At 41.8% G+C, this 19,215-nt stretch overlaps 1 protein-coding gene across 1 annotated transcript in view; it reads left to right on the top strand.

Annotated features, from left to right (window-relative positions):
* rspo2 (R-spondin 2) overlaps positions 1-19,215 on the top strand; it is a 56,211-nt gene that overhangs the window by 3,355 nt on the left and 33,641 nt on the right. The window lies entirely within an intron of this gene.

Here is a 19,215-nt window from a genome sequence, read left to right as displayed (position 1 = left end):
CCCCCTATCCTGCCCACTAGAAACAGGGAAATGATGCCAATGAGCCCTGCTATGATATCATAGCTAGACACAAGGGTATTACATTTCATTTTTATTCTCTGGCTAATGATGCCACCTGCTGACTACATAAAATCAGGCTGGAGTACCAGTGCTGCCTGAAGGAACAGAGACGCGCAGTGGGGCCCTAAGATGTTTAAACAGGTAATGAATAGGTAATAGCAGTAAAGAGTGGTGAAAAGTTGCCATGTGATACTGTTAACCCTTCCACATCTACCCAGAAATCCCAAATTTGAATTCCCAGCAGGCCGCAGCACGTTTCGGATCACGTTCAACTGTGTAATCTGTTACTCAGCTCCGTTCCCAGATGTTTTTGAAGGACAAAAGTGATTAGACGAAGCCAGTGCAGTGTGCAGGGTGGAGGGGGTGAGGTCAGAGATGCATGACATTTTGTACTGCTGGTGACAGTCAGCAACAAGGGTGTGTGTGGTGAGTTTTTGATGCCAAAGTACACAGAAAATAGTCATGATTTGTGGCTGAATATGCCCTTCTTTCAACAAAGAATCCAATGTGTGTGGGAGCACGATACTCTCAGGTATTTGACTCTTGTGAACTGACTCTGTGGTTGTAGTTTGTTGATAATATGGCAAAATAAAAGATGATTTGGAACTGTTTTCAAGTTGAATGCAGTTTTTGGCTGCATAAATAAAAAAAATTATAGCATCTTTGGATGGAGATAAGTGATTTTAAACACAGTGGGCTCTCTTTCTAAGCCTTGGAAATCAGGCCTCTGTGTGCTGAACGCTCACACAAAGTCCCAGGTTTGTGGGTGTAAGTGTTAATGTTGGAACGCGGTACCTCAGCGCAATATAATACGTTGATTAAGTGCCTAACGGGGAGGAGAGGGAGCGCTCCAAGAGGCTGCCTTTAAACCAGCCTTGCCACTCTTGCCTTTGGAAAAAGTGAAAAAGCTCTTAAGATGGCATGACTGTTAACGAGGTTTTCTCACATGATGCCTCTGCAATAATCCAGGTGATGTTATCCCTGCATCCCGATCTTTTCTTATTGCGCGAAACTGAAAGAGTTTGTTTATCTGATTTCACGTGAGGCACCACATTGATCGCCTTACAGAAATGCAGAAAAGCAATCTGAGGGTTGACAGCGTGGAATCGCAGTAGCCCTCTCTCCACTCCTCTTCTTTCCCTCGCAGGTTGTGCTAGTTGAGGAGAGGTGGGGGCTTTTTAGGGGATGAGGAAGGCATATTTAAGCAGATCAGCTGGAAACGGCTGAATGTGAACAGCATCACCTGAGAGGGATTACAGCGAGCCGAGTCTTGACCTGAGCCCAAGCTCTGGCGTCAAGGAACAGAGCTCTGTCTTTTCTCTCCCAGGCCCCATCAGCCAGGCCTCGATAAGTGTAAATCTGTGTGTGTGCTCAAGTATGTGTGTGTAAGGTAGAAGAAGAGTACAGGGAGATATGTATACACCCTGCAGGTGCATGTTGCTGATGCTCTAATCAAGACATCAAGTTTAGGACAATGTATACTCCCTCCTTCAGCTTCACCCACCCCCAGTTCTCTGACCAGTCACATCCACGGTCTGTCTTGTGGATTATCATGGCCATTATGTACAATGATTCACTTATGTGCCGTATTGATAAATCACATTAGTCTGACCCAGCCTTCGAACTCTGTCGAAAGACTAGCTCCTTGTTTGACCTACTAACCCATGCATGTCGATCCTGGCCTGTAGCACAGCTCCTGCTCCGAGTCACAGCAGTATCAGATGAAGCCGGTGAAAGGCTCCTCAGTACGCTCATGCCATGCTACACTGCCGAAAACCCCAGCAGAGGAAAAAACATGCAGTGGCATGAACTTTCTACTGGAGAGAGAGACACAGAGAGAGATTCTTTTGGGCACCACGTGACAAAGTGGGGATGATCTGTTTCACTTTTTCTTTGTTTTCCCTCAGGTTATAACAAATCTATTCTTCCCATCTCTTGATTATTCTAAAAACTGAATGAATCCTAATAGATTTAATTGGACAAACTATCCTTTATCTCATTTTCATGCATTAGAAGATTGAATTGAGTGAGGCAGGGAGGTAGGAGACCAGTTCCTGCTCATCTGTCAACTCTTTGGGTGTTGCAGGATCCATTTCACATGGATGAGAACGCTTGTTTTGTAACACTTCTGCACACTTCCATCTATCACATCACGGGGAAAGAATATTCATTGTGCACAGATTTTGGTCCCTCCTTTCCCCTTTTCTTTCAGGGGGGGAATACACGAGGGGATCTTCTCTTCCACCCTCAATCATTGTCATCAGAGGATCCCATGTGCTGGCAAAGCCAAATGCCAAACAGATGTTTTTATTTCAGGCTACATTTTACCACACTGTAAAAGTTCATTTTTTCGGAAATGTGAAATAAAATGAACTTATTATATAAAATCTTATAATACACTCCATACTTCCTCATGTTGATTGGAAACTCCAGAGCAGCAGACAAAAACTACAGTGTCCCTCCAGAGCGCAAGGGCAATTTTGTAACCCTCACCTATGCCCGTTCCCTCACTTGCACCCTCCCCTGAAGCAATTACACCTTAATACGTTTCCTTATAAAGCTACTAAATATGACCAGCCAATTTGGTCCGATGCTCTCAAGTTTATTGGGCCGTAAAAATTCTAATGTGGGAATCATTTCTAAGTGCCACACATAAAACAACAACACAAAAGGAGCATTTTTTGAAAAAATGACTCATGCAAAGGGTTCACAGGTAGGAGAGCTGCCCAGAGCCGGAGATGGAGCCCCTCAGGCGTACACTGAAATGCACTTCCAGACTACTTACCTCTCACATTACTAATACACACCTCTAAAAGAATTCAGTGAAGAGCTGTTTAGAGGTAACGACATGGACACAATAGGCATCCATTGTGTTTTTCCCCTCAATGAATGTGATCATGGGGATTGTTAAAAGTGACGAATTTCCCTTTTGTTGTTCACAAAATAAAGCAACTAAATCACACTTAGCTTAAACAAGCTCAGTTACCAAGGTGAATGCTAAACAGTTATTTAAAGGAATAATTCGGCCTTTTGTTTACTTAATTGCAAAGAGTTAAATGAGACAGTCGGTGCCACTGTCATATTAAGCTACAGTTAGCAGTGTTTAGCTTAGCTTAGCATAAAGGCTGGAGACAGCATACTTGTACAGAGTAAACAAGATATGATGTATTAATTCCTGAGCTTTAGTGGTGCTGGTAGGTTTTGTTACCTTCAAACAGAAACAGACTAGCTGTTTCTCCGTTTCCAGTTTTTATGCTAATCTAAGCTAATTGGTTGCTGGCTCACATGTGTACGTATTTGTCATACACATGTGAGAGTAGTGTATCTTTTCATGTGATTCACAGCATTTCCCAAAATTGAACAGCTTTATGGCATGGAACTTGTTCACGTGGGAAAAGCCCATCTGATATGAAGTGAATCTGATTTCCTGCCTCCCTTTGATGTGTTGAAGACCTGTAAGGATTTAGTGATCCAAGAGCCCTTGGAAGAAATCTTAATGTCTAATGTTTCTAGAAAAGGCAACACTCTGCATCTGCTCTTATTTGCCATGTTAGTGGGTTTCTCTCTGTGCGTGCCGACCAGTACCTACTTTGCATTGATCTGCAAGGCCTGGAAATCTGAAACTCAGGGAGGCCCCTTGAGAAAATACACCGACGTGTGCAGAAACAAACACACACACACACACACACACACACACATACACACAGACTCTAGTTTGGTGCTAAGGTCTGTTTGCATCACAGTGCCTGTTCAAATGGCTGCCGCTCGACAGAACAGGGAGGTGTGGGGCTCCGATCACTACCCCCGTGCCCACCCTTTAACACTCGACAGATGGACAAGAGTCCTTTTTTCCCCCTCTCCCTGCTTTTATGGGACCTCTAATTATACTTACATGCCACATCAAAATAAAGCTCAGCATGCAATGCCTTTGGTATGGAGCGGAAGTGAGCTGGTCAGATGCAATAAAGCTCTCTGCGGAGCTCGTCTGTAATTTGGCAGCCAAAGCATGGACATGGAGAGGTAAAGGTAAAGGTGCTGTAGCGCCCACTGTCGCTACTGACTGTCTGGTGCTCTGTGTCCACCTGTGGAACTATAGCAAATCTGTCGCACTGACATCCTTCAGTACTTGACCACTTGCCAATTTGATCATGATGTTGTAAGAAAGGTGAATCCAGCACACTACACTTTAAAAGCTATGCAAATATGTGGCAGGATATTTTAACTCCACCCTTCATGTATCTGAGCCAGGGACTGTATGCAGCCTCTGTTATGGTTTTGTTATGGTTTTGGCTGAGGTTGGGGTTAATGCTGGTAATTGGGCACCCTTAGACTAAATGAAGACTTGCCTGTGGAATTAAGCTCGGACTAGTCAGGACAAGAGCTTTGAGTGCTACAGCGGGTAAGGCTTACACTGGATTTTTTTGTTTTCTTGGGCATGGAGCTGTGTTGAGGCTGGCTTGTGCTTCTATCTCCTTTGCTCTCAGGGCCTTGTGGTGTGAGGAGGGGAAGGCCTCATGGCAGCCTGCGGAGTGCAGAAGCACCCGGTGTGTTTTTAATCAGGAACAAGGCTGGGAGTCATTACTGGGCCTCGATGCTGAGCTCATTGTCTCCCTGACTCCCTCTGCGGAGAGAGAGGAAGACACAGGATGAGGGGAGGGGGTGGCGTGGGAGGGGGGTTGTGAGGGGGGCAGAGGGCAACATAGCGTGCATGTCAGATGTAAAGAGGTCTTAGAGGGTCATCCCCTGTAGATTTATATGGTCAGAGGAGAGGGACCAAAGAGGAATACAATGATGGGAAGAGAGGATGCACAGAGCAGTGGAAGAGATGGAGAAGTGATTGGATGAGACATGCATCTGTCTGTCATCAGACCTTAGCAATAACACTGTAGATCAATCATGTAATGGAAGCTACAATATGTAATATTTTGCCTTGGGGCAGGAGAGTTTATTGCTTCTCCCACCAAAGTTGTTCAAGCTCACACACTAATGATTGTCACTCATATTGATGAGCAGATTACTCTAAGGTGAGAAAGCACCTCTTTTTTTTCTTACAAAACCTGTCACTAACACTGCGTAGCATCTTAGTTGTCAAACTGTATGCACATCCTCTGCTCTTTCCTGTCTTTGAGCTTGTTCACAATTTTCAATATGTATTATGTGGCTCTCCTAATAGCTTAACCTTACCAGAGACATCAAGCTGATCATGGATCAGAAAGAAGGACTTTTTTGAGCTCTCTTAGTCTCTCAGGTAACAATGCTTTAGGTTATCGATGTTTAAACCTGTAATATAATGGATTTTTTGGTCCACATGGAGGCAGCCCAACAAGCTGTAAAGACAACATATAAAGTTGATATGAGGAACCCTCTAGCTAACAGTTGCTTATTTACCTATCCAGCATATGCAGAGCAACATTATCCTCCATTTGGAGTTGACTAATGTAAGTCCAGTATTCATTCTCCTTTTAGCTCTGGTCTGTTTTCCATCATCTTCTGAGGGAAAAAGCTGGAACCTCAGCTGCTAATGCTAACACTCCGCTATGTTCACCTGTTTTTCAACCTGCTGTGTCAAGTGGCAGTAAGGAGAGCAGTAAGACGGAACCAAAACAGGAAAGTTGCCCAGGCATAAAACCAAAACAATGAGCTGAAAGACTATAAGATACTCTATAGTGCTGAGAGGAGTTGCAGAGGCGGGTGATCACTCATTCTTGGTTCGTCATTACTAGTGACAGCTTTCACATTACACATTGTTATTTGATCCATTGTTAATATAAAAGTATTGATTGCTGCGGCTTTAAGGTTAGGGTTGTTGGTGTTAGTCTCTGCAAATTCATCCAAAGAAGTGGGGATTTTTTTCACAGTGCAAGTACACCCAGACTGAATGGCGGCCTTGCTGACGCCTCTCACAATCAGCCTTTTGTGGGTGGATCCAACATCTTGTCAATCCAATTACAGCTCACAGTTGGCTTTCATGGTTGCTGCAGTTGGGTTTCATAAGTGAAATAGCCTAAAGACAGGTGACAAATTAAGGGAAAGACATGAATAAATGAGAAAAACAAAAGCAGATGCAGTGGGGTCACTGAGTAGTTTGATGACTGTGAAAATAGCGTGAATCAAGACCCTTCATGTTCCTTTAATACATCACACAGCTGTGTGGGTTTGCGAAAGGTCTTTGTCTTATTAGAGTTTTAATTTAACAGTAAAAGGGTCTAATGTAAATGTTTTTTACAAGAAATACTAAAAACAAAATCGTAGCTGTAATTGGTTACCATGGCACTGTTTTCACTCCTTTCAGGTCACAGTTCACTGTTTTGAACTTTCTCAGACTCGGTGTTTCTCACTCTCAGTCCCGCACGTAGGACTCTGCTTCTGTTCACCTGTCACTGAATGCATGTGAGCTGTTATTTGCTCTCCTCAGCCAAGTGTTTCACCACCGCTGGGCCCAAGCTCCACCAGAACAGGCCCAGCCCTGTTCCGTGTAACATAATGCATGACCGACCCAGCTGTTGTGCGGTTGTGGTCTTTGTTGTTGTTTGTCTTATTGTTGTCTGTGTTGACTTAAGTCCATGTATGATTTTTGTGCTTTGCTCTGGCTGCGTGCCACTCAGACTCAGACACACGCACATGCACGCACACACGCATACACTTGCACGCACACTCACATGCTGTAAAAAGAAAGAGTAGAAGTCTAATGGTGGGGCAAATTTGTATGTAGTATGATTTTAACACAGCACATTTTTATGTTGCGCTCTCTCAAAGAGCACATCAATTGTGGTGACTGCTTTTGACTTTTCCTTTCCCCATTATGTTTTCTCACTAATCTTGTTTTAGGACCCAGACAATGAAACAAGACTGTGGTAGAGATGAATGCTAGACAGAAAAGTATAAAGCTTAAAAAGAAAAAGAAGTCCATTAACATTTCTCAGATTCCTTCACTCTTTTTTCCCCTCTTGTTATGCACTTGTATTACATCTTGGCTGACTTCTCCTTAACTGGATATTATTTTATTTGGACTGGGGCCAGGTCTCAGGAGCAGCGGCCTTAGCTGTGTAAACAGCTGTCACCAGCAGGAGTCATAACTAATAGGTATCTGTAGACAGGGGTCACATGTAGTTTACATGTTTACCAGATAATGGCTTCAGCGATGGTACTGCCTTGGTGCAGTAATGGATGGCGGTGAAGTGTAATGGACAATGTGGGGCTGGTTATCATCATCAGCAAGTATGTAGGCACACATGCATATTCATATGAGTATTTCTTTCTTTTTCTTTAAAAGCTCTTACATAACTTAGCCTTTTTTGGAAGAATAAGACAATACTTACTATTTTTTTACTGTTACAGAAAAAGAGACAACACCTGTGGTTGAGTTATTGCATAGCTCTTTGGCACATCCAGCACCTTGGAATATTGTTGTAACAGCAGCCAATTCATGACAACCCAATTTGTTGCTCCTTTGTAGCAGTAAACACTGTGGCATGTAAGCACAAGACAGGTACAGCTCCACGCGTCTGATTCTGTTGCCTCCATGAAATAATACACTTCAACCTCGTGCCACCCAGAGATTTTGGATTCGAGTCTCTGTTTCCTCATCCAAAAGCTCTTTTTATCACAACATCTAACACCTTCGTTAGACTCTAGCTCACCTGCATACCAAAGCTCTGTTTGTTTCTGTGCAAACAGATTACATTTCAGCACCCAGCAGCGCATGTAGTACTTTAACTGAGAGGAAATTAACTTTGCAACGCAGTTATAGTTGTTCATTTTTCCTTTTGTGCTCCATTCTGGCCTGTGGAATATTCTCATCCTTCATACTTTATGAAAGCATTTATTCCAAGTTTCTCTCAAAGGGCACTGTAGAGAAGAAATGTGCACTCCTAAGGGCTGAGTGTGGCCTTTTAGAGCCAACACAAGCCAGTTCCTGTGAAGAAGCTCAGACAGTGCCAGCCATTCAGGTGCAAGTTTGTGGTGGTGTGAGAACATGAGGCCAGATGTGACCCAGACACCTGCTAGAGGAGGAGGAGGTGGCGGCGCTCATCTGGATACGGTATACCCGTCTAAACAAACTGTATATCACAGAGCTGCGAAACACCTTGGGTGAACTTCTCTTTTAAATTCTTTTGTGTGTTTGTGTGTGTGTGTGTGTGTGTGTGTGTCTGTGTCTGTACTTCCCTTAACATTCGAGTTACTGATCAAGACGTGGCCACATTTAAAGACAGTTGGAACAACATATTGGCTGTGTGTGGCTTCAGCAGAAAATCATATGTCATACATAATCATATAATCAATATCAGTGTTATCTTGATATTTAACTCTCTCACCACCACAGTGATCAAATAATGGTGTGGCCATTTATCTAGTTTGGAACAGACTTCGGTTAGGTGAGAAAACAAACAAGGTTGTCTCCTTTTCCCATGAAAGACATAATGTAGATATTGGATCCAGCCCAGTTTTTTGGGGAGAAAAATAAGGCTTTGATGTTCAGGAGTTTTTTTTTTTTTTTTTGTGGCAGGCACCATGTGTGAAAGTGAGACCAGGTCTTTGCCATCTGTCCCCTGCGGTGCACTCCACTTTTGACCCTGGTGATCACCTCAGATCTCCCTGCTGGCCTCTGCGGGCGCGGAGGAGTGTGAGGTTGTGTCTTGTTAAAGGGTTAATGAGGTAGAACTTTGTAGGAGAATTTCACATCGTGCCTCCTCAACATCAGCATGAGAGAATAATATCATAATATCCTAACAATGTAATACATTATAATAAAACTTTTAAAGGGACCATTCTCCTGCAAAATAAGTACTTTTGATACTTTCAGTACATTTTGCTGGTATGATTTTTTTTTAACGTTTATCCTAGTAGACTTATACTTTAACTGTTAACTGAATACTTTGCATACAGACATAACAATGGTATCAAGTTTATCATCCAAATTTCAACAACTACAAAAAATCATATTTCCCAAAATGTTGAACACACATTACTTTGCTTGTTTCATAATAAGGGTTTACAGTGTAATTTTGACGTAGGAAAACAACAATTAAAAAACAAAGAAAAACAAACTCAAGGGCCACCTACTAGCTTTTTCCCCTAGCCTTTAAACCACGGCATATGGTCATCAGCAGATGCACAGTCACTAAGTTTTTATTTGCTAGTTGTTTACGAGATAGCAAATCCTGCTAATAATGGCCTGTTGAAAGTTCTGGAAAAAGTGAGTGGACCTTTATTGTGTTAAATTAATTGTTTCAGTTTTGGACATTTCATTCCCCATCACTTTAATACTATTGTTATGCAATTTTTAATGCATATCTTCACTTTACTAATTTAATGATCCAGCCATTTTTTTCTCATTTTAATCAGTGAAGGATGAAGGATTTGGCTATGTCTTCTAGCACTGTCACAGATAGGAAGTAATAAAACACTGTTATTTATATGAACATTTCATATTTCTTTTAGTTTACAATCTGTTTTCGCGTGACACCTCAGCAAAAGATAAGTATCTCCCATCTGGATCTGCATATATGTTGTGCTTTTCTGGCAAGTGTGAAAAATCCCCATCCAACTCTTTTGTTTTTCAGATGTGTGAGCTGGAAGTCGGGATGAGTTTAGTCAAGGTGATGACAAATGGGGAAGGGAGAGTGAGCATGGGTTAGGGTGGGAGAGGTGGAGCAATTCTACATGGGGTGCAAATATGCCAGGCATGCCCGCCGACTTTACTGATCCTCGTCTATGATGTCCTCTTACTCCTTCCGCACCGAGGGAAATCCAGGGCCGAGTCCCACTCAGCAGTGTGTGTGTGTGTGTGTGTGTGTGTGAGTGAGTGTGGGAGGGTGTGGGTGAGTGAATTACTAGACTTCCAGCACGTTGAGCTACAGGTGTGAAAATTAGGTGTGAGGTTTATGTGTGATAAATTACCAACATGTGGGCTAATCGCAGCCACTCCACCTTTTCCTCCACCCACCTTTTTCTCTTTTCCCTTTTCTTCTTTCTATTCTGAGGGGAAAACACATTTTTCCCACAGCTTGACTGGATTTGAGAGAGTGTAAATATTGAAAAATCCAAAGCTCTAACTCTTTCCCCACGCTCATTTCTTACTCTGCACTGCTTGTACTTCATCTCATCAGTCGTAGCTTGATTGGTTATTGTCATAAACCTGTGGGAGAAAGTTTCTTTTGGGATATAAATGAGATATAAAAAAGACTAATCACAACAGTTACGTCCACCTTTGTTATCTCAGGCTTGTCCTCTGAAAGGCAATACATTTCTCCACAGTTTACAGGATTTCTTAGAATGAAAACCTTGTGAAGTAAAATGTCTCAGCTGAATTTCATTTACATTGCACTTCTTTTTTTTTTTTTTTAAATGTACTGTCTTTATGTAATTGATGTGGGTGCTCTCTAGATTTGCCTGGTCAGTACAAAAAATTAGGGACAAATATAATATGCAAGCTTCCAGATTTCTTCAGAAAGTATCTAAATCTTAAAAACCATGAGACCCATAGCAACCGAACGTTCCAGTTAAGTTAAACTGCTTGTCAATATAAAAAAATCTTCTCACAAGCTCCATCAGTTGCACCTATTACCTTCAATTTTTTTGCCACATTAGGGATTTCTCTAACGATTTGAATTTCCTGAAAAATCCACTCTATTTTGCAAACATCTCCCGGACAGTTGAACTAATAATTTCCAAATGTGGCGTGCATCATCCCTGGAACCTCATGACTAAAAGCTGTAAAACGATTTATTATACTCCATATAGTTTTGCAGCTATAGGCCAATGCGTTTTTGGCACAAATTTACAAAGAGAGACATAATTTATGCAGTACCAGTGTCATCATTCCATCATCTCACAAAATTTTCAAGTTTAATATTGATTAAATCTGCAGTGCAGTCAGTTGATCCATAGTTGCCATGTTACTTGGAACCCGCATGTTTCCATTTGTGGCTGTGTTTTAACGCTGAAACACAGATCATCGTGTATTCGTGGAACAACACTGAAGGTATGGTATGAGTTGCTGAGAAACGATAAAGATGAAGAGAAAATTACTGGGGCGTTTCACAAGAACATCAACATAATTCTTTGAAAGAGTGAGTAAAGATGGGTGAGAGGAGGAGGAGAAGAAGAAGGAGAAGAAGAGGAGTTGGCAAGAAACATAAACCACATGCTCGCCTTCTGCCCAGAGAGTGATAAAGTCCATCCTTGTGAGTCATCATATAACTCCTGTAGTGCTCCATTCCTAAGTGTCATAAAGTCCTTTTGCACCTGTGAGGACCAACAATGGTGTATGGAGTATCACCATCAAGAGAATCAAAGACAGATGCTGGGTGATGACTTGTGCCACCCAGCAGGAAGTGCCAGGTTGAATTTTCGATGATGAGAGAGAACATACCTTGGTTTTACTCTTGTATGTGTGGAGGAAGCAGACTGTCTCACATCAAAGAAAATCCCACTCAATTCGTGATATTCCAGTCATTATATTCTCATGAAGCGTTGCGATTTGCACTATATTTTGGTGTAACCGCTTTATAGCTGTGCCGTAAAATACATAAAATGCAAGCCCAAAAATAAAATGTACCCATAAATGCAGCTTCACTCAGCTATTTTTAAAAGTGTCAACACTCTTTTAGGATGGAATTTTCCTCCGCTGGAACAAAAGCTTAACCTGATTAGGCGTTTGCATTGTTTTAGCGCATTGTTTAAATAATGTTGACACTGATATTTAGTTGTTTTCAAGGTCAGGCTGGACTGTAAAACATTTTATGGGACTGCAAACCACAGTGAGGAGGCGATGCTATTACTTGGCCACCACATCAAGGTCATTCTCCCAGTTTTTTTTCCTCTTATGTGACCATAGAGCTTTCCATGGCAGTCAAATGTCTGTTTTGGTCAAAGGTTTAAGTGTCCATCAGTGTGGCAGAGAGTGTGAAAAGACTGCAGAACATACCATGAGATTAGGTCAGACAGGTCACATTTTATTTCAAATTTTCCACAAAAAGGAATTACGAGGTCTCCTTCACATCAGGGGGATCCAGATGTGGGATTTGACCCGGCGACATGTGATTTAAGTTCTAATCCATCATAAGGATATTAATAAGGAAGTGAACTAACCTGGGGGTCTTCATATAGACTTGGAAAGAGTGCAGGGGTGAGAGCCATGATGAGTTCAGTTGGACAGATGGGTAAAAGATGCAGAGCGTTTCCAGGTTGTCAGTGTCTTTATCTGAGTGACTACATGTTCTGAAAACATAGGACAGAGAAGATTAGCAACACACACTGTACAGGTAGCATTTTCTGAACAGCTGTGAAATGTGGTGTCTTCAACTGGTCACAACAATCTTTCCATTTATCTCCCAGACAACAAATGAGAGTATTCCTCGAACTATTCCTTTAATAACATTTTCTTTGTATGATGGTAATGTGGTCATCCAATGATTCAAATGCACTTTTCTCACCTGCATGTGACTGTGGTTTAACCTGTTGAATCACACCAAAGCAAATTACCCTGAGCTTGTGTTTTATTGTGTACTAAAAAAAGTGTAGCTTTAAATTGGCCCCCATTTGCCAGTTGCCTGTTTGAACCAAGGCAGCCTGTTTTACCCATTCAGTGCTATATAAACCACCACCCTTTCAAGTGAAGGTTCAAATCTCTGCGCTGCCCGCCTCGCCCGGTGGATCTGTATCACGGGAACACTCTGGCCGGGCTAATATGTCTGACAGCAAATGTGTTTGCTCAGTCTCATGCTGCAAAATCATTATAAGCAGCAGGACCGTCCTAAATTATAAACATGTGCTTACAGTATGATCTGTTAAAGTAAACTGGGGGAAAAAACGTAGATCCTAAAACCTGACTATTTCCAGCTGGAAAAGAGTCGGAGGCAAGTCCAACATATTTTCTGCTAAATTGGAACAGAAATGTGCCTTCAGCGCACACACGGGCCCGATGTACCCCCTTCTTACCTCTACTGTTTTTTATCCACAATTTTTGAACTAAGTGCGACCTCCAGATCCATGACAAATAAAGTCACGGGCCTGAAAAGTGGGCAGTTTGATGTCATTTTGCCATGTACCAGCTTTTAACAAGCTCAAACGATGCTGAGACATTACAACACCTGGTGAACTCCGGGTGCGAGGGCTGACGCCATTGGCTCTCCTGCCTTTTACAGCCATGGAGTGTAAACCTGGATGGTTAGGTGGTTTGAACAAAGATCCAGAAAGCGGCTGCTGCCTCTTACGGTTCTGTCCGCCACCAGTCGGCTGCTGGTTGCAAAGCTCCTCTGTCCCGTGTCTGCCCTTTCCCTCTCTCTCCCAAGCTTTCTCTTTTTCCTCAGAAGTGGAGCAGCAGTAAGCTTATACCATCATTTAGGGGGAACAAGGGAGGTGGACAATAAACAATAATTGTCCCAGTGCCACGAGGAAAGCGTATAATTCTGTTGGTGACTGTGATGCTTTCCACATGAGAGCACAAATCTTCTTGACCTGCTGCTGCTATGTAACTCCAAAACCTGAGGTTTGCCATTGCTGCCTTTGTGCCATATGACATTTATAGTTAGCATAGATGTAGTGAAATAAAGTCAATAACTTTTTTGTCCTGTTACTCGATGATAGCAAACTTTCTCATGCGTGCTGTACTGTAAGAGCCTTTTCCTAACAATGGACAGTGCGTCTGCTGGTTAGTTGAATTCAGTCTGTATTATTAGATTTACATACCAGGGGCCCTTGGAGAAATGGAGGAGAGCTGTGAGAATAGAAACAGTAGTGTTTTAATATAAGCGCTTGTCTTCCATTTGCTGCGTTTGTTATTCACTGCTGTGTTATGATTCTTCCTCAAGTCTGCTGCATTTCCAGATCATCACACTTGTTAATCAAGACACACATTCTGTCCATTTGGTATCCTGTGCTATCATTTTCCATTTAGTGTAGTGATATAATAGTATGTGACAAGAATATGAATATATTGGCAATATTTCATCCCCATTTGTCCATAAGATGTCAAACATAAGGAAATGATATGAAAACTGTGAGGATTTGTTACAGTATTTATTAAAAATCCAATATGGTTTGTATTTTTCACTTAAGATATACATTTTCTTTATGTTATTTTTTACAATTGTATAAAATAGTCAAATTTAAAACCCTGAAAATGGTTGCAAAGTATCAGTTTTCAGCAGCACTGGCTTTAAAATGTTTTTATTGAAGTCAGCCTGCAAAGGCCCCACCTCAGCGAAACCCTACGTAAGAATGTCTTCTTGTTCTCAATGTTAAGTTCGGGGCTCTAAAAGAAACACAAAAATTATGTGCAATTTGCCTTGTTAAGGTTTCGGGTTGCAGAAAGTTGGAATGGGTCAATGTGAATGATTTCATGGGTAACGGTAGGTGAATGGAAGGCAGGAAGTTAGCCGGCTGTGGGTGGAACCCCCTGTATATGTGGAGGCTTTTGGCAGCCCCGAGCACAGTCTGTCACGCTTGCTTTGGACTCATAAAAACGTACCTGAGACAGAGTTTGGGTTTCTGCTGGATCTCGCTGCAGCCCTAATTGCTGTTGAGCTGCGTTCAGAGCAAACCTCCCAGCAAGCCTACGGCTGTAGAATGAAAGTGCTGCGCTCCAAACATGCTATCATTCCTCATGTTGTGAGTCTGATTGTTTCACATGAATGAAGGAACAAAACTTCACCTGAGCAGCATAGATATTTATCAGTAAATATCTGCAAGGCCATTTCACCAAGTAATGTTGATTTCATGGTTTGAATTTATTATTTCTAAAATTGTCAAATGCAATGGTTTAAAAAAAATCTGGTATAGGATTTTGTTTCAAAGGAATAGTTTGACGTACTGAAAAAAAAAAAGAAACATGAGTGCACCCTCTTGCCTAGAGTTGAATGACTAGATTGATACCACTCTTACATCTGTACTGTATATGTAGCTGGAGCTAGCGGCCGATCATCTTAGCTTAGCAAAAAGACAAGGAGGAAACAGTCTGGCTAATTTTTCTTATGGAGCCTAGTTGGCTGATTCCCCTGGCTGCTAACTGACCAGCAGTAGCTTCATATTTATGCAGGGACGTATCAATGTTAGCAATCTTCTTATCTAACTCTTGGCTAGAAAGCAAAGAAATATACTTTCAACTCAATTAATTACAATTTTATTTATATAGCTTCAAATAACAACTGAAGTTATCTAAGCACACTTTTCATATGGAGCAGGTTTAGACCATACTCTTATTATTTTCAGAGACCCAACAATTCCTACTGTGAGCAAGCACTCATGGAAAAATGTCCTTTTACTATAGTGTTGAAGTATTAAAAAAAAAAAAAAATACTATTTTTTTTCCCACTGTACATGCAAATTAACAAAGGAATTTCCCCTAAGTTCCAAAAGTAGTTTTCTCTATTTGTTACACAAGAATCATCCACATCTGGATGTCACAATACACAGCTGATGAGTGAGGAAAAGTGAAGTGTGAAGTGTCATTCATGTGGTCCTTGTACAAGAGCAGCAGCTTCATATGAATCCTCTGTCTGGTAAGACATGGCAACTGAGGCTCTTTGTGTTAAAAAGAGGCTTCTTCAGTGATGTTCATATGGACTCTAGCTTTTGTAAATACAATACTTGAGGCTCAGAGGGATCTTCAGTTAGCTGTCAGAAGTGGGAACTGCGGATTTGTTTTCTTTCACGTAATATGTATTCTGTGGTTGAAACTGTAAACGACATTGGTTTATCGTGTGCAGGGAGTGGCACCTCGAATGATGTGTGCGCTCCTCTCCTTTCTCGAAAAACATGATATGGTAAACCTGGTATCCATGATCTCACAATGACCATTTTCTGTGCGGCTTTTCTATATGTCTGGGTCACTTCGCTTTCAACGTGATTGACAGAGGAAACACTAGAAGAGCCGAGGCATTATATGATTTGTGGGGAAAGAAGGAGCCATAGAGGAGCAGTGGAGCATGTGTCAAAACACAGTCACCATTCGGCTAAACTGGGTCTGAAAGTATCTGCTGGTTCAGAACAAGAGAAAGATGCAATATGCAAAACATAAACCACATCTTAGAACTGAGAACACAGCCCTCAGCACACTAAACATACAGTTTTATGTTCCTGCCAAATTAGGTTAAGCTGCAATGACCTATAAAGAGTTGTGCTGCTTAAAAACATGGCTGCGACATGCACTGGTAAACTGCTTTCAATTTACATGCCAATAAAGCATGCTGAGGATAATTTTTTTTTTTTTTACACAGAAGCCTCACACAAGCTCTTATATTTCTTCTAGTCTCAAAAATCTGATTAATGTGAACGAGTGTTTTCTTTAAGAATGGCCGAAACCTGCTGGCAGTCGACAGATTGACATAAAGTGTGCGAGACATTTTGCCGGTAGTGTAGGACGTGAGTTGGACAGTTCTGCTCCAGACACTGTGAATTGTGGCCTCCTTCCTGACATACCTGTGGCCTGAACCCCCAAACCTTTCCACAGACACACACACACACACACACACACACACACACACACACACACACAAGCTTATCTCTGAACATCAGAACTGAAAGAGTTTCTCTCTACAGTATACAGCCTCTCCTTCCCCTTCTTTTCCCCCAGTTGTGTACTGATTCCAGGATGTGGGATCTGCTGCATTCAAGCGGCGTGTGATTATGTTATCCTCAATCAGTGTACACTGTGAGATTAGCAACCAGCAAAACAAATGTTTAACAACAAAGAGTGAGCATGATCTTTGAGCCAGAGTCATGAAGGGGTTTTTCAGTGACTTTAATTTCTTTGCTGACTGACCGGCCAGTGATCTAAGATGACCACAACCCCAGATTTTATTTTTCTATTATTATTTGGACAGTATTGTTAGCACACTGTTAATAGTTATGTAGAGTGTGTCCCACTCAGAATGAGCTGGAGATATAAGCTTCCCAGCCTTGCAGTTCTTTACTTTTGCCAAGTTGGCTTTCCTTTTCTGTCAGTGTTGTGTTCAAGTTTGGCGAGGGCAGAGGGAGTAAATATGACCAAGTTAATGTGAATGTCAGTTTGCTGTAAACACATCCAGACTGTGTATTCTACAGAAACATATGGTTAAGTATTGAGGTTTGGTCTAATGTTGCAGTTTAGTTTTACTGAATGGAAGATTTGACAGAATGAAATATGAGATATATATTAGAGAAATTCTGTTTGTGGTGTTACCTGACTGGGAAAACAAAACAAAACACATTTAGTGCAGCTGCAGTGACTTTTTAAAAAAAATGAAAGTGACATTTTCTGTGCTTTAGCATGTTTTACCATCATTTTATACATGTAAAAATATGAATATATGTTAAGATATAAACTCAAGTCAAACAGACAGCTGTACATTTGATATATAGTGTTTTAGTCAATTGTAAACTTGATGAACATCACCTGTGTTCGCTAAGTAGAGCCAACTGACTGAAGACGCACTGAATTGAGAGACAACCTGCACTGGCACAGCTGAATTAAGAAATAACAATATTTTAGACACTGGATTGACAGTTGAACATGAGACACAGTTTTCCATCTGAGAATTTGAAGAGCCAGAACGAGTCATAATTTGGGGTTTTCATCTCTCCTCCATGTCTTACGGAGCGAGTGTCGACTGGAGATGAACAATCACCAGTCTGCGTGATGAATAGGCCTGGAGTGCACATCCCAGCGCTGCTGTGATCAATGGGGTGTCGCTGTAAACCTCATCCCCAAAGACCATCAGAGACACATTCTGATTAGCACTTAATCTTACTTCCATCCACCCCGGCTTCAGGAGAATGAGTGTAGTTTGGCAGAGCCAGCATACCTCTCTGAAGACTGTCTCCCAGCGCTCCAGCAAAAGAAATGAAAAAAGATGAGTCCAAGGCAGCCACTGACATCTGCTGACTGATTTTCACATGATTACAAACTGATGCTTGCACTGGGCCCACTTAGCGCTCACTTTCGTCTGGGTGAATCTGTTCAGAGAAATCTAATATGCGGATCCACAGCCAGTAACACAGGCATGCTCTGCTCTGTCTCTTAGGGTTTGTCCAGTTTGCTGCACAGTGTTTTATTAAGCGTTGTGGTAGGTCACTCAGTTTGAGCAGCGCTGTTACCCGGTCCCTGCTTGTGATATTTAAGACTTGGCTTAGATCAATTGAAGTGTTTCTCGTTTGGAGAGATTGTATTCGCCCAAGGACATTTTCCTGTAAACGGGACGCTAAGGAGTTTACATTGAAAGTCACTTATTGTGGAATGGACTGTCTTTTTACTGGCTCCTTTGTCTTCCTCAGGCAACTCGAGCTGAGGCCAGAGCCACTGCGGTTCTGGGGGCTTTCATCGGCTGTCTCAACACAATCGTTCAGGGGGCCAGCTCTGACCAGAATTAATGCAATATTCACATTCATAACCAATCAGCTTTCGAACGTCGAGAGGGGAACCAGAGTTTGCATGAATGACAAATTGTTGAATTGGACATATTTACTATGAATTAGAGAATATCCTGCTGATATATCTATTATGGTTGTTTTGGTTTTATTCTTGTACTTGGGTTGTATTCTACTGGTCAGCCCTCCCACAGTTGAGTCTGTTGTCTCAAGTTCACTGTGTTCTTGTCATTGGGTGAAGTCAGGGTCATCCACAGATAAGTGATGATACAACAACCTAAAAGAGTTCTGCTTTCTGTTGAGTTTTCTGTTGCTAATACAGAATAAACAGCCTCCTGAACCACCATGCTAGATGCATTTTCCAATGCGGCCGTAGCAAAAACTAACAGTGGCGCTGACCTACATTTAAAATTGCTACATTCTCTCAAGCCCTCTACACATGATCAGCAGTATGAGCTATGCTCACTGTAGCATAACACTAACCCAAACCAGAATTGGGTTTGCAACACCATTGTGCACCAGGTAGCTGGACAGAGCCAGGAAATTTGAAAAACAACATGAGCCTTGTGAGAACTTTTAGAGAATGATGTATTTAAATTAAACAGAAAAGAGAGCACTGGCTAATAATCCTCCCTCAGAGAAAAAGAGTCCAGTGAACCCAATGATCAACAAGGTTGGGTCCATTAAAACATCAACATCATCTCATTGGTTTCTCATTAAAAAGTCACTGACAGACAAGTGTTGCCTAAGATACAGTTGCCAAAAGGTTTGCTAGTACTTGCAGAACAACTTGTTTGTTTTGTCAAT

This window comes from Lates calcarifer, linkage group LG15 (assembly GCF_001640805.2).
Source record: "Lates calcarifer isolate ASB-BC8 linkage group LG15, TLL_Latcal_v3, whole genome shotgun sequence".
In the NCBI taxonomy this organism is placed as follows: Eukaryota; Metazoa; Chordata; class Actinopteri; family Centropomidae; genus Lates; species Lates calcarifer.
This window is presented reverse-complemented; position numbering and strand designations above follow the sequence as displayed.